The sequence below is a fragment of the Nycticebus coucang genome, chromosome 7 (genome assembly GCF_027406575.1).
Source record: "Nycticebus coucang isolate mNycCou1 chromosome 7, mNycCou1.pri, whole genome shotgun sequence".
Lineage (NCBI taxonomy): Eukaryota > Metazoa > Chordata > Mammalia > Primates > Lorisidae > Nycticebus > Nycticebus coucang.
Window position 1 is genome coordinate 22540145 of NC_069786.1, and position 25996 is coordinate 22566140.

The 25996-nt window shown below is 36.3% G+C and overlaps 1 protein-coding gene across 2 annotated transcripts in view; it reads right to left on the reverse strand.

Moving 5' to 3' along the window:
• DPP10 (dipeptidyl peptidase like 10) overlaps window positions 1-25996 on the reverse strand; it is a 752684-nt gene that overhangs the window by 722686 nt on the left and 4002 nt on the right. The window lies entirely within an intron of this gene.

Here is a 25996-nt window from a genome sequence, read left to right on the forward strand (position 1 = left end):
ATTTGATGTTTAAGGAAAGAACATGCTCCAATGATCAAATATATGTGAATTGAACTCTAATTTCCTATCTCGCCTAAAAAAATTTTATTTTTCTACATTGCAAATAAATTAGAAAACTACAAGGAGAAATATCTGGGAAAATGTTGCTGGGCTGGGTGGATTGTCCACAATTAATTAATAAAATGAGTATCTGGTATCTAAAAAAAGGCCACTTCAATGAGCTGTATTTTTTTCTTCTATACTGAAAACACTTTAGATTGACATGAAATATTGATCCAATGTATTCCTTTCAAAATGTGTTCTTTATGTCTGCTTCTGTTCCATTAAACGGTTGTCATGGCAAATTCACTTTTCCACCAAACTGGAAGTAATAAAGTAAAAGATACACTGTATGTTGGTACACGAATAAATGGGGAAGAGAAGTGAGAAAATCCTAACATCCACTGGAATTGCCCTGGTGCTTTGTTTAGGTAAAATACACAAAATATAATGCCACAAAATACATGCCATGGTCATTTGAGACAGGAATATCATGCAGCAGAAACCAAAGCAGAAGAGCCTGTTAAGAATCCTGTCAGGGGCGGCGCCTGTGGCTCAGTGAGTAGGGCGCCGGCCCCATATGCCGAGGGTGCCGGGTTCAAACCCAGCCCCGGCCAAACTGCAACAGAAAAATAGCCGGGCGTTGTGGCGGGCGCCTGTAGTCCCAGCTGCTTGGGAGGCTGAGGCAAGAGAATCACGTAAGTCCGAAAGTTAGAGGTTGCTGTGAGCCGTGTGACGCCACGGCACTCTACCCGAGGGCGGTACAGTGAGACTCTGTCTCTACAAAAAAAAAAAAAAAAGAATCCTGTCAGGACATCAGAAAGTCTTCACTACTTCTAAGTGAACAATAAAGGGCCTGCAAGTTTGGTTCATTATCTTACAATACTAAAAAATGTAATAATTTCTGGGTGTATATAGCTAAAATCATGTTTATCATGTTAGAACAATCATATAAACACATTAACACAAATACACAAGAGAGTATGGACGTGTACATATTTCTTATCTGCAGAAGTAAGTAACTGGATACAAGTTCAAAGTACTAACAATACTTTTTAAAGACAATAACAAAATAAGCACCTATCATCCACAGTTACAAGTACCTAGCTCTACAGGTAGTGTGGATAGGGGTGAGGAGTTGTTATTCCACCATAATAGAAGATAAATAACATTTGCTTCTAACATCTTCAAGAGTGGACAGCAATGATAAACTGTGAGAGGGACAAAGATCACATGGTCTTGACATCTATCTTAAAAGCCACACTGAATCAGATTTAGCATACCCTCAATGTCTCACAAACATAAAATACGATTTGAATTACAGAAGCGCTTCTCATCTTCTAATTACAATGCTTCCTCTTCAGCGTGTTTGCCCGTCAGGGATGATTATTAACATGGATTAAATGTCTAAAATATACTCCTATTAAATGTCTAAAATATACTCCCAAATCTGCATCAGACATTGTCCCAATTTAAATTTTTCGGACAGGCAGAACTCAACACTAGGGAACTTATCAGCACAATTCTCCTATGCATAAAACAGCAAAGGTTTTCATCAAGTGCCTCATTTCCACAGGCAACTTTAGAACTGCATCTGCTGAGACCAAAGTCCAAGAAAACGCAACATAGAGTGAATCCCTACTGTATCAAACATTTATTATTGTACATTGTGTTAAATGTCACATATAAATGTCCATTCTAGTCTCCTGCGGTTGAGGAAATCCACAAATGTTCACAGCATGTTGCAAAGTAGCAGATAACACCAGCTTCAAAATAATTTCTGTCTCTTACAAGAGCAGCATGGAATAGCTTAGAAAAGCCTGGTCAGAAAGTCAGACCTCATTTCCACCAATATGTTACATTACAAAAGGTTACAAACTTCCCTAAGCTTCTCATTCATACATTAGAGATCATAATATGCAGCTTACATCACATACGTAAGAGATCCAGAATAAAATGTTTATTGCAGCCCAATTCATAATTGCTAAGTCATGGAAGAAGCCCAAGTGCCCATCTACCCACAAATGGATTAATAAATTGTGGTATATGTACACCATGAAATATTATGCAGCCTTAAAGAAAGATGGAGACTTTACCTCTTTCATGTTTACATGGATGGAGCTGTTTACCCCATTCTTCTTAGTAAAGTATCTCAAGAATGGAAGAAAAAGTATCCAATGTACTCAGCCCTACTATGAAACTAATTTATGGCTTTCACATATGGGGAAGGGGGAGAGGGAAGGGGGGAGGATGGGCGGAGGGAGGGTGATTGGTGGGACAACACCTACCCATCTTACAAGGGTACATGTGAAACTTAGTAAATGTAGAATATAAATGTCTTAACACAATAACTAAGAAAATCCCAGGAAGGCTATGTGTGATAAAAATATGTCAAATGGTATGTAAAACCAGTGTATGGTACCCCACGATTGCATTAATGTACATAGCTATGATTTAATAATGAATAAATTAAAAAAAATAAAAATAAAAATAGTGTTACTCCAAAGAGAAGATGACTAAGAACAGGTACTTTTTCTGCCAGTTTTTGTTTTCACTTTTGTTTTGATCTAAGTATATTCCACTAGGCACATAATACCAAATTGCTGTCTTCAGAGTCATTTGAAATACTGTTACTGTGACTATGCCACCAACTTCATGTTTAGGTTGATCAGTGCCTTTTACTTTTAATGTTAATACATTCATTTTTTAAACTTTTCACTATTCATGTAATTAGAGACAAAAATCCAAAATCAAACCTACAAAATAATGTATATTCAAAGAAGAATATACTCTTGTTTTTTTGCTCATGTACTCGCCCCCAGATAAGTACATGCACATATATTACACACTAAGAAATCATGTATTACCTAAATTGGAAAAATGATAGCAAATAGTACACACTACTTTCCATTTTGTGTTTTTAACCTAAGTATATACGTATGTGTACACATACACACATACATAAGTATAAACAGTCCCTGACACAATGATTGCACTCACAGTTCTTTTATTTTTCGATAGGTTTATTGAGCTACCAAATGCATTTTCAACTTACTATATTCTTGATGTACCATGGTTCTATCAGGATGGGATCCCATAGTAAATCAAGGAGCAGCTGCATATTTGTACCTACCCAGAAGGGGCCAAAAGAATGTTTGCTCATTTTAAGAAAGGAAAAACCTGTGCTAAAATTGTAATACTCAAGATACACTCCTAACACTCGTTATCTCGTTATTGTTTCCTGTGTCTCCTGTAACTGCAGAAGTCAAATACGACTTGAGGTATTACAATGGTAATACAGTTTTTTCTTTTCTTAAAACGTGTCTGCACTTTGTGGCACCCTCTGTATATAACAACGTCAATATCATATACATAGATTTCTTACACTTTTATAGCTGAAAAGTATTGCATTTGTATAAATGCACCATAATACCATTCAGGGCGTTTTTATTGTTTCCAGTCCTTTGCTGTTACAAATAGACTCCCAGTGAATGGCCTCGGGTGTCCTTTTTCTATATTTTTTCCATAGTATTTACGAAATAGGTCTGTAAAAGTGAAATTGGTGGGTTAAAGGGTAAAAGTATATGCAATTTTACGTGACACTGCCAAATTTCTCTTTATATGGAATAAAGACATTTTGCATTCCTACCAACAATTCCCATGACAGTATATGCTACCAAACTTTTGAGTTTCTGCTAATTCAAAAGGTGATAAACAGTTTTGTACTGTATCTTAAATGTCTGTTGCTCTTTTTATAAGTAAATGTGGGGATCTTAACACATTTAGAGAAACATCTGCATTCCTTTTTCTATTTTCCCAGTTCTCTCTCATTGACCTTTTTTGGGCTTCCTGCATTATATGACTCAGTCCATGAATTTACTTAAGACACACTAAGATATTGACTGCTTCTTTATTATAGAGTAAAATTACTTCAGTAGTGGTCCATTTTAGTTACACTCAATGAGAGTTTACCCTAACGCAGTTCTGGATTATTAGAAATGTCTGGATTATTACCTGACATTTACCCTGCTTCCTTAATTATCTCCAGTCTTGGTCTCAAAGTCTCAACTGACTCTTTGACTATAGCCCATTAATATCCTTATCTGTGTCCTAAAATATAAGAAGGAAAAAACTATATCTACAGTATAAAATAAAATTTAAAATGACAAGCAAATCTGCTAATTCCATGACTTCATTGCTAACCTTCTTCCCTCCTCACTTAGCAAAAAATCTTTTTAAACTTTTAACTTTTACTGGGGACAGGGGTGGGAGGTGGGTGTGCTTTCTCAAGCTTCACTCCAGCACATTGTTTTTCACCCTCTACTCCCTAAGTGCTTTCATATTTATTGATTCCATTTCAGCTCTCTGTGCTACCATTAGTGAGGAAATTCCTCCATTGTTATGGACATCCCACATTCCCTGGATCCCAAGGCGCCTTCTCCTGAACTTCCACCTACTGCTCTGGCCATTTGATGGTGGTGTCCCTTGGAGACTCCTCAATCTCCTCCTTGGATTTTTTTTTTTCTAAGACTCTCTTCTGGACCACAACTTTTCCATTCCATAAACCAAGCATGAAAAAATCCATCTACTTTCACACTTTTCACAGCCATATATTTCCTGGGAGCTCCCAAATTTATGTCTTCTTTCCTCTCTCCTTCAAGATTTATTCTCTTAAGAAATATGTATAGTATCTCAAACTTTCTATGTCAGAAACTCACTTCTTCTCCTCTGTCAGATTTGTTATTCTTTACATATTCTAAGAGCTTTTTCATCCTCTTTCTAACTCAACAGAGCTAGAACCTTGAGCGTTCTGGACTATGTTTGAGTCCAGGCTCCTCGTCTGTAGGCTCTGGCTGGGTGCTGGATGTACTCTGGCACATTACTACTCTCAGCCCATTCTGCACACTGCTGCAGCAAAATGCTGCATTTGCAATCAACCATGCCTGCTACTGCCTTAACACCCTCCAACAGGCTTCCCATCTTTTATAGTAAAGCCCAGCCTTCTGCAAATATCCTACAAAGACAACAATTTCTATGATAGGGTTGTTCTGACTTCATCTCATACAACCTTCTTGAGCTTTACATGAAAGGCACATAAAATTGCTAGCAATTTTTCCATAAATACAGTAGACATCTATGCAATTTGTGCATGATGCTGCCTACTTCTTAAAATACCACTTTCCATTCTCTTCCCCTCATTATCCTCTCTCCTGTTTAATGTTTTAGGTCGCAGGGCACCTCCTCCTAAAAGACATCTTGTCTCCTGTCCACTGTTACTGCCATGGGGGAGCTAAGCGAAGCTCTTAGACAGGACCCATACTATTAGTTACATATTGTATTCTCCCAGCAAACCACTGTGCTGATCTGTTTCCATGTATGACTCAGGAAAGGCTCGGAGAAGCCTATCATGTCCCCTTCAGCAAAGTAAATGCAGCAATTAGCAAAGTCCCTGGTTCAATCCATATATGTTTATTGCCTGAAGCATGTAGAATATACTCTCATTCCTTGTACAGAGAAAAACTTCCAAATAAAAAATGAGTTTATATATAAAATAGAACAAAGCAAATGGAACTAAGATAAGGAATGAATAAGATAATAAAAAATAATGGAGTTATTTAGTTGTAGGAGTGAAGAAATAGTGGAGTAAATAAAATTTCTACTCAATTGCAAAAGAGATAAAAATAATAAAGCCAATGTAATAAACATTTAAAAAGTGAAACTAAATTTTGTGCGATTCATAACTAACACAATAATGTAGGGTGTATTTACTATGAGTTGAGGTGGTAAGAGGTTACTCTTTTATACTGTAATTGGCTTTATTCTTGAAAGTATTTTTAATATTTTTTTACCAGAAAAGTGAAAATAATTCCTAGATGATTTTAGCACAGCATACTTGCACTACAACTATAAATCTTATACTAATAGATTTAAAATTATAGTGATTACCTTAAAATATAGTTATCTACAGGCTTAACACTATCCAGATTATATACTTCTGTTAAAATTAGCTTTCTGGAGTTTCCGCCACACTGAATTAGATCTACATATAACTATATCCAATTGGATAATCTTAAATATCTTTATTTGCTATTTTCCTCTTGGTTTGTTAATCATAACTCTAGAATAGCCATACATTTTTAATGTGATTTTGTTCAGGAATTAACAAACCTGAGATTTTAATATAGATTGCCAGAATGTTAAAATATTACTTAATAATAACTTACATTTTATGAATTTTTGAATTTTGAAAGTACTCATTTTTTAGGACTCTACTGATAATTTTTCTGCATAATGAATTTGGTAAGATGGTTCATTAATATTTCATGAGTTATTTTTTAGAACAGATTCTTCTACAATACTTTAAAACTTTTGTCACTAAATTTATTTATCGAAATGCTCTGAATGTATGTTAATCGGTATTGCAAATTAAATTCTTGAAGTTTGGTTCTCCTTCCTGAATATGATGCAGTTCATCCTTCACTGTTTTTAGAACATGTCACAGGCTCTTGTAAGTCATTGTATACTTAATGAATAATAAAAAAAATAAAAATAATAAAAATTTAAAATTTAAAACCCTCTCTATCTTGAAATAAGGTGTTTTAAGCATGGAATACTTTAAAAGAATGTCATTATCATGTTCATTAGAGTTGAACACTCAAGAGTTATAAAGCACTGGTGATCTACCTCAGGTTTCAGCTCTAATTTAATTCTAAAAATAAAAATGTTAAGAAATGCTAATTTCCTACTTTCACTTTTTTCATAGTTTTGGTTAAAATAACAGTAAAAGACTTCTATATAAAATATGATTTTCCTCAAGCAATAATGAAGCCTGGCAATGAAGTATTCTTGAAGGTCTCCAATATACTAAAAACTGGGATTCATTTTTCTTAACTATGTTTCTCAGAAAAGTATTACTTAGGATAACAATGCCTGCTAGTAGATTATTCTGTCTCTTTGCAATTACTTACGGCAACCTGCTGTCTACAGTCACAGTTCAGAGACTCCTACAATATGTGAGGCTGCAAATGTTTACATTGGGATATCTATCTCTTGTACAAATGTTTGAAGGTATATTGTGAGAAGAGATAAATAACTGCCTTTCTTATCTAACATTTATTAACATCTGAGAACTTCAAAGACCAATAGTAGCCTGGGTCATTAATTACAGCTGGCATGGCTTTTCCTGCACTACTCATAGAGTCTCTTAGAGATGACTTCTGTACAGTTGTGAAAAATGAGGCCATTCCTCAAGGGCAGCCTCCAGAGAGAATGTGACTCATGTCAAGTTCCTGGTCCCTGCTGCCATCGTCTTACAAAAGTATGAGAAACAAAAGAAGTAAGACTTCACACACAGCATCTACACATATTTACAGAACTTCTCTCTTCCCTTCTATTTGAAATGAGCTCTTCCTCCCTCCCCCATGCAGGTTTGGCTCATACTTGTCAGGTGGTATAGGAACGCCCCTCGACACACTTTATTACGTGAAGAAATGAAGAAAACATAACAGCAGAAGCTCACATCATTCAGATGACTGGACACAAGTGCTAACCATTTTTATTTTGATCCATAATTCCCCTCAGGATCAGGCTCTATCTCTTGGAGCCATTATCTGTCTTACCAGGTTTTATAGACTTTCTTGCAATTGTTTATTCAAAAAAGTCATCAACTTCCCTACTCCCTTCTCTGTCTGGGCTTCCTGTCTAAGGACACTGAGTGGATTTATAGTTAAAACTGACGCTGCGAGGCACACTTGTCTGCAGATTTAGCTTGTGTGCCTCATCTCCTGGTCTCTCTGGAACTCTCCAACTGCCATTATGTCCTTGGACCCTTCTAGAGACTTACGGGAAACACAGCCCAGTATTCTCCAAGTTTTGTTTCTCTCATGTTTGCTTTTTCTTTTTAAAACATTCATTTGATGTAGGTTATAGCATTCTTTTCCTTCTGCTATGTATCTAACTTTTCTCTGCAATAGTTATATAACAAAATGCTAAATATTCATTTCACCTGTCACACTGAGAGCACCCACGCTTAATCAGCATGCCTAGCCTAGTACATGTATCCTTAAACTGAGTCACAGATTGGGACATATTAATAAAAATTGTCCTGGAGCCGTCTCCTAAATGCCAAACTCCTTTTTTTTTTTCCTTCCTTTTCTTTTATTATTACTGTTTTGAGACAGAATCTCACTTTGTTGCCCGGGCTAGAGTGCCATAGCATCAGCCTAGCTCACAGCAACCTCAAACTCCTAGGTTCCTCAAATGATCCTCCTGCCTCAGCCTCCTAAATACCTGAGACTACAGGTGCCTTACACGATGTCCAGATAATTTTTTCTGTTATTTTTAGTAAAAATGGGTTTCTCGGGCGGCGCCTGTGGCTCAGCGGGTAGGGCGCCGGCCCCATATGCCGAGGGTGGTGGGTTCAAACCTGGCCCCGGCCAAACTGCAACAAAAAAATAGCCGGGCGTTGTGGCGGGCGCCTGTAATCCCAGCTACTTGGGAAGCTGAGGCAAGAGAATCGCCTAAGCCCAGGAGTTGGAGGTTGCTGTGAGCTGTGTGAGGCCATGGCGCTCTATCAAGGGCAATAAAGTGAGACTCTGTCTCTACAAAAAAAAAAAAAAAAAAATGGGTTTCTCTCTTGCTCAGACTGGTGTTGATTTCCTGAGGTCAAGGAATCCTCCTGCCGGGCCCCCCAGATTGTTAGGATTACAGGTGTGATCCACCGCGCCTGACCTAAACTCCTTTTTCTTCCAAGTATTTCTACTACAAACAAAAATTCACAAATATTTCTTGAAATCTCTCACTGATGATTCCAAATCAACAAAGTCACTGCCCTCAAGAAATATGTAAATATTTGAAAAAAGACCAGTAAATAGGAATTTCAAAGTATGAGGGTGGCAAGAAAACATTCTATTGGATGACGGCTTGGAGCACTTGGCCCAAGCCACCCGGGTAGGAATGCGTCAAATGCACACAGCACTTTATTTCCAAGTACCGCAGGTTAGAATCCATTTTGGAAAATGGAATTTTTTTTTTCCATAAAGGTTGGAGTGTTAATAGAAGAAAAGAAAGAAAACAAAATTCCTAAGTGGCATTTTGAAGTAGAATGAAGGAGGGAAGGGGAGGGAGAGGAACAGGGAGGAGATGGGAGGGACAGGAGGGGATAGTAGGGAGATCACAGCTATGGAGCACATTGCAAGTACAAGCTGGATCTATCGCGTGTAGAGCACAAATGTCCTAATGTTATAATTGGGTAAATGAGGTGAAAGCTATATTGATTAGTATGATGTAAACACTCCAATTTGTACAAATAATCAACACACTGAAATTGGCATAAATGTATTTATGATCTATGTGCAAAAGACTTAATAAAAAAATAAAGAAAAAGATCTGATTATAGCAGTGGATAATTTTCTTCTACATTCTCTTCTGCTAGCACATAGGACTTATATGATCACACAGGAGGAAGGATTCAGGTAATTTTTAAAACTCTCAGCAGTGTATTGTCCAGGAACTGTAGGCCACATCCCTTTTCTTAGGTGGTGGGGCACAGTTTACCACTCGGGACAACTTGGTTTCTATACCCCCATATCCCATCAAATAAAGAAAGATGGAGGGGTGCAGTGACATTTTAAGCATAACAGGGAAGATAAAGGAGTGAAAAATACAAGAAAGGAAATGTCCTTCACACCAGACAGGGAGGCACCTTTTTTCTCAGCCTCCCCATGCTCCCCTCTGAGTTAAACAATTTTCATTTGCTCCAAGGGTTTATGCCCAAAGGGTTTCTCCAAAGGTAAAATTATAAATAGGGATAAATACCATGGACAATAGCATCTCCACTTTCACAAAGCTATAGCACTGAGAACGGGCACTTCCATGCATTGTTAATGTAGGAGGAGAGGATCAAGTAATTTACAGAGATATTCCATAGAGATGATATCATATTCCCAAAAATCTTAAAGGATTTTTTTTCTGATCATTTTCTCTCCATCTGAAAAAGGTGACTTTTCTGTGAAATCATCGGAACCTCACCAATTCCAGGGCAGTTGTGTCTTCCAGCATAAAATGTAACAACATCAAATGTTTCACAGTGGCAAAATTCATTAAAGCAATTATATCTCCATAATAATCAACTTCTATATCCCTTCCTTTATAACGCACATCTTCTCAGAATTCTAGCTATATGTTTTACTTTAGGTCATTAAATTATTCTAGATGGTCATAATTTGTCTGCAGCTAAAATATTTAGAACACATCATCTTTCTTAGCTAAGCAATACTTAAATTTATTCTCAAATAAATATATTTTAATTATACCTAAGTGTGAATCCTTCATATTATTTCTATTTTATGGTGAATATTTAAAATCCTGTCCTTTTAGGCCTCATGACATATAAAGAACTATTTTCTATAAATTAAAAATTTCCCTTACATTCCTAAGGACATACGTTGCTAAACCATGGCTAAGTTCGGCACTGACTTACTTAGGATACCACTTCTATCCTCATAATATTTTCAGTGTTTGCACACCCTTAAATAATCTGCAAGCTCCCATAGCTAATGTCTATGTCACATAAAGTTCCGATGTTTCAGCCAACCGTATTTGAGTCTGTAGTGGACTTACAATGATTTCAATTCCTTACCCTTTCCCTTATGGAAATAAGGAATGTATTTTTCCTCCCTCTGTACTTGGCCTGATCTTGTGTTGTGCTTTGACCAATGAAATGAGGCAGAAGAGAAGCTCTATAACTTCTAAGGTTAATTCTTAAGAGAACTGCAATTTTTTCCCTCACTGCTTGAAATGTTTGCTTTGGAAGGCAACTGCTTGGCAGGACATGCTAAGACCCATACTCTGAACAAGTTCAAGGAACCTATGGGGGGAGAAAGGCCACATGAATAAGTAAAGATGCTGGGTGGTGCCTGTGGCTCCATGAGTAGGGCGCCCGCCCCATATACTGAGGGTGGCAGGTTCGAACCCGGCCCCGGCCAAACTGCAACAAAGAAATAGCCGGTCGTTGTGGCGGGCGCCTGTAGTCCCAGATACTCAGGAGGCTGAGGCAAAAGAATCACCGAAGCCCAAGAGCTGGAGGTTGCTATGAACTGTGATGCCGTGGCACTCTACCGGAGGGTGACAAAGGGGGACTCTGTCTCACAAAAAGAAAAAAGAAGTACCAAGATGCAGACATGAGTGAAGCTTTCTTGGCCTCCCACCTCAGCTCACATACCTGCCAGGTGCAGCAGAGCTAACACCACCATCCAACAATGCCTTAGGAACAGGAATGGTGCCCTGCAAGCCCAGCCCGTACTCCTGAGGAACAGAATCAGGAACAAAAAAATGGTGCCAGTTTTAAACCACCAAAGGATGGAGTTACATATTGTGAAATTATAGCTAAAACAGAATCTGCCTTCAATACTTTCTGAGTACCTCCTGGTTAGCCCAATAATTCACCATAACTTCCTTTGTGACTTCTTAAAAGACAATGGAAGTTGCTTATTTTAAGTATTTGCACACTACAACTGTTTGGCTGAACATTATTTTTCAAGGTTCAGGATAAAAGGAACAAATGTATTTCTCAAGGTTTTGGTATAAAGGTGTTTCATATTAGAAAATGGCTTTTGAGCTGTTTTTACTCATGAATTCAAATAGGAGTGAGTTGTTTTGACAAGTGATGTACGTTTTCAGGAAGATAAAAATTTTTGTTCACTTTATGTCATCTTGCCTTTTTGCTTAGAAAAGAAAGAGGAAGGGAGGGAGGGAGGGAGGATGTATGGAAAAGATTACTATAATTAAGTATACTTGGGTTTGCCCTCAGTTCGCCCAAGTAAATAACTCCATGGATATTGAAACAAATAAGCAGAAAGGTTTTCTTTGATCTGTCCCCCTTCAAACAATTTAGAAGAGTTTTCTTAACTATGAAGTCTGAATGTCTGTCTGCACATGTACATTGCCAGCAAAAGGATGTTAAAGTTAGATATTTCCAGGAATACAACTTGCAATGGATGTGCTGGTATGCCATTAAGACTCTGACATAGCTCATGAGCCACCAAATACTAAAACCCTAGAAGCCACGGGGATCCTGGTTTCTTAATAAACTGCCCTGCATTACTGCATTATTGTAATTGGATGACCTGACAAGATTTCCAGGTTAATTTGCAAAACCAATAGGTCTAACCTAGGAGACCATGGATTCTAAAACACAGGAGGGTTAAATCCTCATGATAGAATCAAATGACACCTCAGTCTTCATGTATGAATATGTAATTAGTACATCACTAAGATTTAAGTCATAGTCATTCAGTATTTATAATGGGAATTCAAAAATCCTCCTGGTATATCATTTCATATACTTTTTCTCTCTTGGTCCTTAAAAGAGATTTTAAAAAAGAAATGACCAAAGTCCCAGTTGATTTCTGTCAATGTATCTTCCCCTCAACCATGCCCTCAAGTCTTACCTAATATCCCAAGCAGGACATCAAGAATTAACGCCTAATGTGAACTCTAAAAAAACACTTCTCAGTCAGTGTCTTGAATTTCCAAAAGCATTAGAAACTAAATGGTTTTTCTTGTGTGTTAAAAGATTAGCAGCCACCAAGTATGCCCTGCCATAATTCAGCAGGTGTATTGTAAAAAATTGATTTTTCTTTAAAATTTTTCAGAGAAAAGAGGTGATTTGATTTTAAATAGCTCTGTAATCTTTACAGAATCTTAAAAGAAATAAAAAACTTATTTTTTTTTTCTGATTGTTAAGAATAGTTTAACTAAAACTTCCTCCTGTGAAATGGTGTGAAGTCTTAGTAGCTCTGGTCATCCTCACGGGATCGATAAAACATTTCAGAACTGCTATTTTTCTTCCTGTTGTGTTTGTAAATAATTTTCAGGACCATGTGGTAGAATAGAGGGGGATATTTTGACCAAATAAATATGCCGAGTTTGAAATAGCTCTCAGGTTCCTCAATACACGAGGTGGTAAGGACACATATATCCATAAATTTATAATTTGTTGAAATAATTTTGTCCTTGAATTAAAAAAGGATTCCACAAAGGCTGTCTTCCATCTCCCCCACAACTATTACTTTTCTTCTTCTTCACAGAGAGTGTGATTAGCTATGACTGACGGCAACATACAGCTGTTTCAGGATCAATAAGAGAGGCGAATGAAACAAGGTCTATTTCTTAAAGAGATGCCTCCCATTTCCTAAATTATGTGAATCTCACAGAATATAAGCACACCACGTGTTTGCCATCATGTATTGAGGTCTCCATATTCCTTGTTTATAATATAGGCCACAGGGTTTTCATAATGCTAAATCCTAACCATCAGCAGGCTCTAGGCTTCATGGTGTCACTCAAACATCTAAGAACATCACATCATCCTTGTTATTGCAGAAAACACAAGTACTTGTAAAATCCTATGTTAAAGTTTCTAAATATCGTCTCATTGTTTCCATAACATGAATGTCTCATAAGGTATAGAACCGTCTTTCACACTATGACAATAGCCCCTTTCCTTCTTCTTATCCACTGGATCCAAAATATATGCAAAATTGGCATTCATTTCTGAGTCTAATGCTTGGAGCACGGAGGAAACTATTCTCTTTCCAGTTTGTTAAAAGATCCTCATTAACATATATAGACCAGTACTATAAAGATGCTCCCTATGTACCACTGTTTGACTTTACCACGGTGCAACCGCAGAAACCATAATCCAATCACAAATAGAGGGACTTATGACTTAGGGTAGTTTCAACTTACAATGCTTTGTTTGTTTCTAAATCACTTATCAGCCTTTTGGCTAAGATCAAGGGTAGTATAACACATTCTTTTACCTCCTGATATTTTTAATTTGCAATGGGTTTATCAGAAGGAAGCCAACTCCATCATAAGTCAGGAAACTTCTGTATAGAAAAAGATATTCCTTGGGTGGCGCCTGTGGCTCAAGGAGTAGGGCGCCAGTCCCATATGCCAGAGGTGGTGGGTTCAAACCCAGCCCCGGCCAAAAAAAAAAATAAATAAATAAAAAATAAAAATAAAAAGATATTCCTACATATATATATATATTCATACACACACCCGTACACACATAGATACATTCCATTGAAGTGATTGCCAACAAGTTGAAAATGTTTATTTCAGTTCTGCTAATGAAGAGCTGAGATTCAGGGAGTTTAAGAGATTCCCAAGATAGTACAGCTAGTAAATGCAGAAAGCAACTTTGGTCACAAATAGTCATACATAATGGCCATCAGTTTTTGTTTGTTTTTTTTCCTTTATCACCTGAGGACAATGACTTGCCACCTGTATCCATCATATTGAATTTGCTTCCACAGGTCATAGTGGCAATTAGTACTGTCATACTCCTTTTTTTTCTTTTCTTTTTTTTTTGAGACAGAGTCTCACTATGTCACTCTTGGTAGAGTACTAAGGTGTCACAGCTCACAGCATTCTCAAACTCTTGGGCTTAAGCGATTCTCTTGCCTCTGCCTCCCAAGTATCTGAGACTACAGGTGTCCACCACACCACCTGGTTATTTTTCTGTTGTAGTTGTCATTGTTGTTTAGCAGGCCAGGGACAAGTTTGAACCCCCCAGGCCCGGTGTATGTGGCGGATGCCCTAACCACTGAGCACGGGCGCCGAGCCGTCATCCTCCTTTTAATAGATGAGGAAACTGAAGGTCAGAGAGTTAATGTAATTTGGCTAGGGTTGCATGATTTCCATGTGACAGAACCAGGTTTTGAACCTCTGTCCTTTGAGTCCATGTTCTCATCTACTCCGGCAGACCGTTTCTCAGGGTTTACTAAGCAACCTATTGTTTCTGAGGCGATATGCAGAAAGCAGGGCTCCTGTCTTCTGTGCGCAGGTAGGTGCACGAGCTCACACCTGCACGAAGATCCCTGCACTTGTTACAGGCTGATGAAATACATAAGGATCTGATTTATCAGAAATAAAGGAGGAACATTTCTTAAGGAAGCCAACTGTTAGAGGACCTATTTTGATAATGTCCAAATTTTTATCAAAAAAGCAATGTAAAGTGTATAGCGCTTTAAAATAAAACTACTTAACATTTATACAAAAAAGGGAGGTGATGATGAGGCTCCAAAAATATCTCTGGAACATAAGAAAGGAAATAATAAAAATAATAACAATGATCATCTAGTAAAAGAATGATAGAAGGGGGAACTGCATAGCTGTGGAATGACTCTGGGAAGGAGATGTTCCATTGTTTACATGTGTGCAAAAGCTGACGTTTAAAATGCATCAGTATATTATTCAGAAATTAGAAAAGAAGGTGTGTGTTGTTTAAAATTGAGAAGTAGAAAAAATAGGCTTGGTTAACACTGATCACTGAGCTAAGGAAAATGATAAAGACCTCTGAAAAATAAAGCTTATATTTGACACTTACATTACTGGATAACCAGGGGCAAAGCTTTAACCTCCTCATTCATTAAAACAATGAAGCCAATTTTTTTGCTCAAGGCTATTATGAGAGACAAAGGTGATTTTAAGCTTTTCTAAATTACAAAGTTTACATATACATACACAAATATATGCATACACACCCATCCTAAGGTTCTCATCAGTTTTTTGCTAATATTAAAAGTAGACATAAGATATTAAAACTAAATATGTTTAAATTAAATAGTTGGCTTCACACATGACAGACTAATTATGAATGTGGCTTCATAGATGACACAAACTAAAGTATACATTTTGAACAAGAAAAAGTAACTTCCTCTTTTGTAATATTCTTGATAAAAAATGAATTATATATGGTTAAAATTTTCGAAGTAAAATACATTTCCAATTGAACACACTGAAGACAGGGGCCATGCCCTTGGCACATTACCTGACAAAGTGTAGGTGCTCACCAAACACCTAAGGAAATACTTTCAGTGTACTGACGTAGATAAGACCAGGTACTCAGGAGGCAGATGTTCAAAACCTGGTCTGTCCCTTGAAGTCATGTGGCCCTCATCAAATTACCTTAACTCCCTGACCTTCAGTTTCCTCATTAAGACAATATGAATTTTCACCCAGAGTTCTAATGATCATTGTCAGTACATAATAACATAATGATCAGTATCAGTACCAGTGTGACTTCTGCTCCTATGACCTGTGGAATGGATTCCAATACGATTTTCTTATCAGCCACAAGTCGCAAATTACTGTCCTCAATTTAATAAAGGAAAGAAACTGATGGTTATTATGAAATGTATGATTGTCCTTACTAGCTGTTCTATCTTGGAAATCATAACTGCTCTAAGTCTCAGCTCCTCATTAGCAAAACTTCACTAAAAGTAGTGTCTATGACATAGGGCTTTGACGAGAATTACATGAGATATAGCACTTGGCAGCTGCATGGTATGTAAGAAAAGTTATTCAAAATTTTAGCTGTTGTCAATGATAATAAAAATGCCACTAATTTCATCACGAGAATCCTTTTCCTCTTATCATCTCACACTTTGTAATTTTGCTACAGGCTTATCAGACCCATCTTCTGTGACATGTGTCAGCCTGGCTAAAGTCACAAATTAGTGTGACTTTAGCGGAATCCTCGCTGCTGAGAAATAAAGGTGTATTTCTCAGAGTGGGTTCCACAGATAAGGCATTATTAAGGGCACCATTTATAGGTGTAGAATCATTAAGCCCAACCCAGATTCATTAGACTGGGACTTGCTCTTTGACAATACCCCCAAGTAATTCATATGAACATTAAAGTCTGCAAAGTGACACTCTAAAACTGCCTCACTAATATAGTAGCCATTAGCCATAGGCAGCTATTTAAGTTTAAATAAAGTAAAATTTAAAATGGATTTTTTCCGTAGCCCTCTCATAATTTAAGTGTTTAATAACACTTGTGGCTGGTGGCTACCATATTAGAAAGCACAAATATCGAACGTCTAGAAAGATGAAAATCTTTTCAGAATGTTCTATTGTATAGAGCTGGTCTTTTCTGTGAGAAAGTAAAACATACTCTAAGAAATTAAGGTTCAATAATTCTGTAAGTTTTTAAACCCCAAATTATTCACTGAACCCTTTGTACACAGTATACAAAATAGTCAAGCAGACTTAAACTTTGAATCACTTTTTTTTTTTTTAATCCCAATTGTAAAACTAAGGGTAGAGAAGGGAAGTGTCTGGCCCCACATGCAGGCAGAGATTCCCGGCCCCAGTTCTATGTTTATTTCCTCCTACCCCTCACTTTACATTCACAAGACCCACATTTCATCCAGCCTCCAAATATCTGCTCTCAAAACACAGCATATCATGCAATCATGGAGAGGCAAATGAATGCAAGTTAAATATAAAATGATAATACTCCCTGCTCGGTCTCAAGTTAAAGGAAGAAAAGTCATGATAGAATGCCAGATCTATGCAGATGGATGAGAAGTGCTATTTTTCAGAATACTGGTGGTCAGGGAAGGAGTCACAAGGGAAGGAAAATTTATGATATGCCCTAAATTAGACCACGTGTGTGGCTCAGCTCTCCCCTTCCAGGGCAGCTGTGAAAGCAGCCTCTCCCGGGACAACTACCACCACGCAACTTGATCTGAATTTTTTGTTAAATCCTCAAAGAAAGGCTTTTCACATCCTTCTGTGTAATTATCCTATCTCATCTTCTCCCAAAAGCGCTATTTCAGATTGCCAGATTGTTCTCTTCTATCTTTCAAAGACACCTGCACCAATTTGGGGGGAAGAACCCAACCAGCAGTGTTGGCTGACTGGCTGAGTTCCAGGACCTCTCATTGCTGGTGAATCAAATCTGACACTCGGAGCTCCACAGGGCTTGTAGAAAGCTTTGATAAAATTGCTTAAGAAGTTGGCTGTGACATCAAGTAGAGGCCCAAATTGCGCTATTTTTCTGAGGTTTGGAATGTTAAGAAAAATTTTTGAAAATTGAAAATACAATGTAAGCATGATTGCCCTTTCATCATTGCAGTGAGAGACTGGGGAACCATCAGATCACTCCACATGATGATTATATAATATTAGGAAAGTATCCCTCACCATGACTTAATTTTATGAATCTGGAAAGTCAGATGTTAATGGTAGAAGACAGATGAGTTGCAAAAATTGTCTGCTAAGAAAAGACAACCACAAAGGTTATAGTTCAAATGCCCTGTTGAATGCTAACCAGTTTTGTATTTAATTTTGTAAGCTTCATAAGTCACTCCTTTCTTACCTGCCTATATAAATCTATTTTTCCACAAATACTCTTTGAATTAGCTTTATCATCTTGACGATTCCTTTATTTATTTTTTTTTGTGTTTTTTTTTTTTTTTGGCCCACCACCTCCGGCATATGGGACCAGCGCCCTACTCCTTGAGCCACAGGCGCCGCCCATATGACGATTCCTTTATTAATGAGTTAAATTCTTGACTCACATTCCCTACCTATTTATATGGGAGCCATGTTTTTATAACCTGAAAATTTCTTTCACAAGGATCAGTACTGTCTCTTAGACCCTTGTGTCTGACCTGGGACAGGTCTTCCTACCTTCCATGACTTTACCTGTGAAATGAGAAACTGCAGCAAATATAGACTTCATCCAAACCATGGAACAACTAACTTACTGATTCCAGATAGAATCCACATAATACAGCTAGTCTCATTAAACCTACCACTCAGAAAAAAAAAAAATTTTAAATTAAAATCAAATAAAAACACTGACCCAGCTGGGACCTTTAATTCTCATCCATTTTTTCTTTATTGACGTTACCCCTGACAATCAGCCATGATTTCTATGATTCTGATCACTGCGTGAGGCTCATTCTACCAACTGTTAACCTGGGATGGAGAAGCTCTTGCTTCAAATGTGTCAAATTCATCAGTTATGTGATTTTGAGCAAACCAGCCTTTATGATTCTCAGTTGACGTCTCACTTTACCAGGTGACTTGATCACATGGTTAGTTCTAAAATTCTTTTAAAGGAGATGTATCTGTTAAAAGAGAAAAAAAATGAGAGAAAATTGAATTTTATTATTTAAACTCTCGGAGTCAGAACTATGAGCCCACAGTACATGTTACTGGTAATTACCATCTACAGATTTCATACTGACAATTTGACTATTGCTTTCCAGGATCAGGCCATTTATTATGTGCCCATCTAAAACGTATCTACAAGAATGGTTATTTTCTCCTTAAAAATTGTTTGTAAATGGAAGTCAGCAGATGGGAGTAACATGTTATGATATTGGCTTAACATGTAACATGTTATGATATTGGCTTAACTTTTTATTTCCTGTATAACTCTGGGTGCTTTGTGACCTCTCTGAAATACCTTTTCCAGGTTACACAGTGACTCATTTTGAGGTTTATATAACAATTACAGGCTTGTTATGCTGCACAACGCCAAAGCAGCAATTTTATACCATGATGGCTTCGTCCTGGGTTTTCCTTAACTAAAATTGCCTTGTGCGACCAATGAGCAATGCAAAGCTGACATTTCTGAGCCCAAGCAGCTAATCCTAGCTTGTATTTACCTATTTTCAAATATTTGCACCATCTGTGATTCCATATTAATTTTTTTGGATTTGCTCTCACAGCTCAAGGACTGTAGCTCTCAGAAGGAACAAAGTAGCACTCCAAATGCAGAATACATTATAAACATGAGATGAAATTTAGCCATGGGATAGGGAAAGAAAAAAGCAAATTCAAAAAAGGAAATGCATATTTAGTTCTCCACCTTTGAAATCCAAACTTTGTAGACTTCTCTGCATTATAAAAAATATAAAAATGGATGCCATATCTATTTTTTAACCAACTCCTAAACCATGTTTGCTTTGAAACCAGCATGACTCCATATAATCTCCATATAAGCAAAAACAGGAGCTCAATATTAAAGGTACCCTAACATATCCTGACTTAGTCAAATAATAAGGAAAAATACTTTAAAGCTGGGTTCCAAATTTCTGGGAACCTCAGCATCCCTTGTAGTTCAATTTTCCATTATTCTGCCTGTGTTTGGTATAGCAATCCAACACATGTTAACAGTCAAATAACAAGCACCACCATTTTCAACATTTCCTGAATATTAAACCTATCCTATTGTTAATCTTTACAGCAATTCTGTAAGGTAATATCATTCCATTTCCAGAAGAAGTATCAGCTTCAGAAAGAGATTTAATCCCTGACTCCTTGACTTTCTAGTTTGAGCAGGGTTAAGCTAGAGTTTCAAGTTAAGTTAAATGAATAGAAAGCCCTAGTTATTTTCCCTAAAAAAAATTCTGTGTGACTCAAAGAAATTCTTCATGTGAATTTATTTCTTTAGCATATAAATGTTTCTCAAGATCTGGTGTTGGCACTTGCTTTTCCAACAACTCTCTTTAGGAATAAAAATGATCACGGTTTCTGGAAAAGGCTTACCTACCAAGAGATCCAGCCACTCAGAAGTCTGTTGTTTTTATTAAGCATCCCAGAAAAATCCTAAAATTCACCTGCATGCATTCCAGAGTTCCTATGGAGGATCCATCCAACTACCACTTCATGACTACTGAGTTGCCATTGCAAATACTGCGAGTGGAGAATAGTGGAGGCTCATCACGCTGCAGGGAAGGGCAGAAGTTTCATTCAGCCAGCTTCTGTTTGTATACATAGATAAAAAAATCTATCCAGAAATGCATGCATAGAACCTAGAAAGTTTACATTATGGACTAACCTAGTCAAACAAATTAGCTATTTCAAAACTTAAGAAATCCTTCATTGGGGCGGCACACATCGTTCAGTGGGTCGGGCGCTGGCCACATAACCAAGGCTGGCAGGTTCAAACCCGGCCCAAGTCAGCTGAACAACAATGGCAACTGCAACTGAAAAATAGCTGGGCATTGTGGCAGGCCCCTACTAGGGAGGTTGAAGCAAGAGAATCACCTAAGCCCAAGAGTTTGAGGTTGCAGTGAGCTGTGACATCACAGCACTCTACTGAGGGCAGCAACATGAGACTCTGTCTCAAAAAAAAAAAAAAATCCTTCATTGGATTTCAGATTTTTTTCTCTCAAAAAGGTATATTTGATCACTTTTCAAACCTAATCTCCTATTCTACACTAAAAAAAAAAAAAATCATTATGCAATTTTATAAAACATTAATTTTAAAGGTTATTTTATGAAATATACTTGTAGTACTTGTTTCAAAACATGTGAAATGAAAAAAATGGCCATGTCTTGCACTCATTAACTTATATTAAAATGATTCTTAAAGTGAGATTTGATTAATGGAAGTATGAGTGTCAGAGTTTTCACTTACTCAATTCCTCTTGCCAAAAGTAAACCCATGTTGTAATATGAGGAAAGGCCTACTGCTCCCGTGCAAGCATTATTAATGAACCTTCCAGTGGTCTCTCTGTGTCTGTTATTTGAAAACAAATCACAGGAGCGCCTGCCATTCAAGTTCTAAATTATGTAATTCAGATTTATCACATTTCTGTTTTCAGAGCAGAGTCTTCCAGATGTAATAAGAAATTGAACCTTTATTTAGATATCAAACATGGTGTGGGGATAAAGATAATAAAAAATGGCTTTTTCCCTCACTTTTCTTCATTGGCTATCTTGCAACCTGATACATAGGTTTTTCTTCTGACCTGAGAAAATCAATATGTATGATAAATTGCAATAATGTTAAAGTCAAATAATACACAGCTTGCTTGTAGAACATGTCAAATGGAAAGTCAGTTTTGATTATGCACTCAACTAAATTTTCTTAAATTTTACCTCAATATATCATTGCTTTTCATATGCAAATAATTTCTAATTCAATCATTTCACAGGACCCTAAGTATTTTGTGTTAACAGAAAAGTTATCTTCCAAACATAAGAGAAATCAATCAAGTTGTCCCAAATTGATTTTTATCTAATGTCCTATAATAATCTAACTGTGAAATTTCCAATGTATTTTATATCATACTCATGTGCACATGGTTAATGTATATAAGATCACAGCATGTATATATATATATATATATATGCGCAATATTTTCATTAACATAAATGCAAAATTACCCCTACAAAGGAATAAAATCTTAACCAATCTAGAAGCCTGGTACCATTAAGAATAAAAATACTGAAGTTCCCTACCTTAAACCAGATGCTGCATAAGCCCATTCACACAGACTGTCCCTAACTCTTGCAACTTTTTTCTCATCCTCTCCCTTTTGAAGAGGAAAGAACAGTTGTAGTAGAATTATAAATTGTCTAGTAAATGTTGAAGGAATCAATTCGAAATCTCTTTGACTTTGCTCTCAACCCTACATTAGGTTGCCTCTCTCTCCAAAATAATTAAATCTGAAAATCATTTGGCAATTCCAAAAGTATTGTAGAACATTTAAACAATTCTCTAATAAACTATGGCATGATAAACGAAAAGAAAATATTTCTTTTACATTGTAGAAGGCATTAGAAGAACACTGTCAACATCAATTACTGAACAGAACAGTTCAAAATCAAACATTTATTTTGCCATTTTGGATAAAAGTAAGATCTCTGTATTTAACCAGGCAGTGGGCGTTATATTTACCATTACATATGGATGTGTCTGAATTCTGAGAATTCAGGAAAACTTAATCTACAATAGAAGAGCTTTCTCCTTCTTGCCCTGTTCTCCCCATTGAAAATGCTTCCCGACCATCTTTTACAAGACCGGAAATGACCCAAGAATTCCTTGAGTTAATAGGTAATACATAGTAAATGGTAAGAATGTCTATCAGGTAGGGGGAAAGTAGGTTTCAGCCTTTGAGCAGTTGCTGCTTTGATAGGAAAAGGTAAATAGAGATTGGTCATTTCCAGAAAGCTTGTGAAACAGGTCAATAAAAACTTTAGTACAAGAACACTCTGGGAATAATCAACATTAAGCTGTATGACTGCTTGAGCTGAGCAGCAGAAGATGCCCTGTTTCCCCGAAAATAAGACATCCTCCGAAAATAAGACCTACTCATAGGAAAGATAAGACATCCCCTGAAAATAAGACCTATCACATCTTTGGGAGCACACCTTAATATAAGACACTTTCTTATTTTCGGGGAAACAGGGTAGAACAGAAACGTTTCTAACGTCACATGAAGACACACTCTTATGAAGTTGACATTCCCTCCATCATTTATTTGGAATTTTGTGGTTGTTGTTGAGCTTGTGAAGTATGTTTCAGTATGGAGAAAGCCCCAAACATTTTTGGTGGATGAATGTCTGAGTATATGTCCCTGTTATAATATTTCAATAGTACATGAACTTATTTAAAATGCACATCAAGTTATTTAGCAAAAAAATTTTTAAATATGTGAAGGTGATGTAATAAGAGAAATATCAAGAAAGCACATGTATATTTAAATGTTACATAGGAATAGCTGTAAAAATACGTGTGAAAAATATTGTGGCTGATGCTTAGTCCAATCCTCCTACCTCATGAAAATAGGCACTCCAACACTGAGGTCCTGGGCTCCATTGCTATTCACTCTCTTCTGCTACCGTGCGTTGAAATCTCACCTCCTGACATCTGTCTATAAATCCAATCTCTCTCTCTCTAAACACCCTCTTTCTCATGCAAATTATCTTATGAAGTGTATTGTGTTGAATACAATATGCAACATATTCATTCTCTAATTCAACTCTAAGTGAAAATTAGCTAAAGTTTACTTTCAACCTGGGCCCTTACAGAGTAAAACAGAATAAAAAATTACTATTCAATTTTTATTGAATGAAAACCAAGATGTAACAGAATATTTTGATGTCTGGATGTCTGCCAAATTAGGTCTGATGTCTAAATCTATTAATATAATATTTATATGCATGCATAAACTCACTCATAATCATCCAAATATGTGTGCTGAAAAAATATGATACTCTCTAAAATGTTAAAATAGTAGATCAGCTATAGGTGACTTAATTTTTTTTTCCAATTTTCTTGAGGCTCTTATTCCCATGCTATGCACTTAATGAGAGGACTTGGTATGAAACAAGCATTATTCAAAAGCTTTTACAAGTTATCTCATTTAATCTTGTCATTATCTTCATTCACAGATGAAATGAAGAAATTGAGTTATCTTGCCCAAGAAATCACAATGGACTTGAATCTGTCATATTCAGAGTATAACCCATAAATGATGGTAAATAAATACTGTGGTTGATGGCACAACAGCTCACAAATTTAGTCAGTCTCAAATTTTAGCACTATGTATGGGGGTACACTGTAAGCAAATTAAAGATATGCCTGTAAGTACTAAACATTCTATAATCATACATAATTCAAGAAACTGAAAATTTTCAAATAGCTTCATGTTTACAGAGACCAGGAAAAATTTGGTTTAAGTGTTTTGCTTCTGATGTTATAGGCTTCAGAAGATAATGCAGCATTGGGCGGTGCCTGTGGCTCAGTGGGTAGGGCACCAGCCCCAAATATGGAAGATGGCAGGTTCGAACCCGGCCCTGGACAAACTGCAACAAAAATATAGCTGAACGTTGTGGTGGGCGCCTGTAGTCCCAGCTACTTGGGAGGCTGAGGCAAGAGTATCACTTAAGCCCAGAAGTTGGATGTTGCTGTGAGCTGTGATGCCATAGCACTCTACCAAGGGCAATATAATAAAACTCTGTCTCTAAAAAAAATAATAAAAGAAGAAGATAATGCAGCATTAATATTTAAAATATAATTTTCTTTAACTTGTTTTATATAATTTAATATTTTTTAATGAGCAATTTGCTCAGATTCTGAAATAAACAGATATATAGCAATATTAGCAGCTCCTAAGTAAGGGATATTTTTGTGGCATATTCTTACCTCATTACACAAAATGCCCTATATTTATATCTATTGTGTTACATATTTAATATTGCATATGACATGTGTACACATAACATAAAAAATTAAGAGGAGAGTAAGAAATTTGTACTCTTCTAAGGAATAAACACTTCCACATAACATCTTTATTTAACCTAGATTATCTTTCATAAGCAAATGTCTCCCTGTAATTAGGTATGGCATTTTATATGTTAAATAATTAGAAGAAAAGTAATAAATTATTAAATATTCTGTTAAATAATATTTTATAACATGCTTTATAAAGGCTATTTTCAAGATTCTATGTTAAAAACAATAGTTTATTAACTGATTATGATGTGTTTATATTATTAGCAAGGAATACTTGGAAGATTAACTTTTCTGCGACTTTTCATTAAGCATACATTTGAAAATTTTAATCTGGTTTGTAGAGTAAAAGAAAAACACTGAATACCAATTTTTATATTGAAACCTTATTGGTTAATATTACCTGAAGGTTAAAAGTCAAATGGGCATTTTGCAGAAGGCATTTTACACATTCAAACACATTCGATATTAAATATTTAATCTCAATTCTAATCATGAATTATTTCATCAAGAGGCTACTACATGTTGAATTATAAGAGACTGGTTTTCTACCAAAATGCATTTTTTAAGGAAAAGTGCATAGCTAATGCTGTTTTTGTAGTAGTCTAATAGTTATTTTTTAAATATACTTTTTAGTTATTCTCCAGAAAGTGGGGTTTTGCTTTTATTTGGGGTTTTTTATTTATTTTATTTTATTTGGTTTTGAGTGGTTGCTTTTGTTTTGTTTTTGGAGCTCAGAGGACAGACAAGCATTTTAGGCGGTTTTCTTACCAATTGCATTCAGCAGAAGGTTGCCACCTGGTGGAAATGTGAACAAATTCTAAACCTTGTCTGACTGACTATTAAAAATGTACTCATTTAACAAACTTGGAGAGTCACATTACCAGGGACAAGTGACACAAAAATTAAGAAAAAAGAAGTTCCCATGTATTCATGAGTACCTATCTGGTTCTTATACCATTTAGATTAACAGAGAGGATATTAAGTTAACTAACATTTCAAAACTATATTTACATGTATAGTTGAAGCTTTAAGCAAATTTTTTAATCCATTTTACATTCAAGATAAATTTGTGCACACACATAATTTGCAATTATTTTGAATTACTGTGATAGTAAT